This window comes from Lolium perenne, chromosome 7, assembly GCF_019359855.2.
Source record: "Lolium perenne isolate Kyuss_39 chromosome 7, Kyuss_2.0, whole genome shotgun sequence".
Classification (NCBI taxonomy): Eukaryota; Viridiplantae; Streptophyta; class Magnoliopsida; order Poales; family Poaceae; genus Lolium; species Lolium perenne.
The window spans coordinates 131,582,105-131,584,325 of record NC_067250.2 but is presented as its reverse complement, the minus strand read 5'-3'; positions in this window follow the sequence as shown (position 1 = coordinate 131,584,325).

The window sequence follows — 2,221 nt, the reverse complement described above, 5'->3', positions numbered from 1 at the left end:
TTATGATAAGTGCAATATGCAAGTATGTAGGAATCAATGCACAGTTCACACAAGTGTTTGCTTCTTGAGATGGAGAGAAATAGGTGAACTGACTCAACAATGAAAGTAAAAGAATGGTCCTCCATAGAGGAAAAGCATCGATTGCTATATTTGTGCTAGAGCTTTGATTTTGAAAACATGAAACAATTTTGTCAACAGTAGTAATAAAGCATATGTATCATGTAAATTATATCTTACAAGTTGCAAGCCTCATGCATAGTATACTAATAGTGCCCGCACCTTGTCCTAATTAGCTTGGACTACCGGATCATCGCAATGCACATGTTTTAACCAAGTGTCACAAAGGGGTACCTCTATGCCGCCTGTACAAAGGTCTAAGGAGAAAGCTCGCATTGGATTTCTCGCTATTGATTATTCTCAACTTAGACATCCATACCGGGACAACATAGACAACAGATAATGGACTCCTCTTTTATGCATAAGCATGTAACAACAATTAATAATTTTCTCATATGAGATTGAGGATATTGTCCAAAACTGAAACTTCCACCATGGATCATGGCTTTAGTTAGCGGCCCAATGTTCTTCTCTAACAATATGCATGCTTAACCATAAGGTGGTAGATCTCTCTTACTTCAGACAAGACGAACATGCATAGCAACTCACATGAAATTCAACAAAGAGTAGTTGATGGCGTCCCCAGTGAACATGGTTATCGCACAACGAGCAACTTAATAAGAGATAAAGTGCATAAGTACATATTCAATACCACAATAGTTTTTAAGCTATTTGTCCCATGAGCTATATATTGTAAAGGTGAATGATGGAATTTTAAAGGTAGCACTCAAGCAATTTACTTTGGAATGGCGGAGAAATACCATGTAGTAGGTAGGTATGGTGGACACAAATGGCATAGTGGTTGGCTCAAGGATTTTGGATGCATGAGAAGTAATCCCTCTCAATACAAGGTTTAGGCTAGCAAGGCTATTTGAAACAAACACAAGGATGAACCGGTGCAGCAAAACTCACATAAAAGACATTGTAAACATTATAAGACTCTACACCGTCTTCCTTGTTGTTCAAACTCAATACTAGAAATTATCTAGACCTTAGAGAGACCAAATATGCAAACCAAATTTTAGCATGCTCTATGTATTTCTTCATTAATAGGTGCAAAGTATATGATGCAAGAGCTTAAACATGAGCACAACAATTGCCAAGTATCACATTACCCAAGACATTTATAGCAATTACTACATGTAGCATTTTCCGTTTCCAACCATATAACAATTAACGAAGCAGTTTCAACCTTCGCCATGAAAAATTAAAAAGCTAAGAACACATGTGTTCATATGAACCAGCGGAGCGTGTCTCTCTCCCACACAATCATTTATTCAAACAAAAACAAAAACAAGAAACATACAGACGCTCCAAGTAAAGTACATAAGATGTGACCGAATAAAAATATAGTTTCAAGAGAAGGAACCTGATAATTTGTTGATGAAGAAGGGGATGCCTTGGGCATCCCCAAGCTTAGACGCTTGAGTCTTCTTGAAATATGCAGGGATGAACCACCAGGGCATCCCCAAGCTTAGATTTTTCACTCTTCTTGATCGTAGTATATCATCCTCCTCTCTTGACCCTTGAAAACTTCCTTCACAACAAACTTCTCATAAACTTCATTAGAGGGGTTAGTACATAATCAAAAACTCACATGTTCAGAGGTGACACAATCATTCTTAACACTTCTGGACATTGCTCAAAGCTACTGGAAGGTAATGGAACAAAGAAATCCACCCAACACAGCGAAAGAAGCAATGCGAAATAAAAGGCAGAATCTGTCAAAACAGAACAGTCCGTAAAGACGAATTTTTAATAAATACTTCCGTTGCTCAGATCAGAAAACTCAAAACTAATGAAAGTTGCGTACATATCTGAGGAACACGCACGTAAATTGGCATATTTTTCTGATTTTTCTACAGAGAAAACAGCCCAGATTCGTGACAGATAGAAATCTGTTTCTGCGCAGAAATCCAAATCTAGTATCAACCTTCGATTAGAGGCTTCACTTGGCACAACAAAACACAAAACTAAGATAAGGAGAGGTTGCTACAGTAGTAAACAACTTCCAAGACACAAATATAAAACAAAGTACTGTAGCAAAATAACAGATGGGTTATCTCCCAAGAAGTTCTTTCTTTATAGCCATTAAGATGGGCTC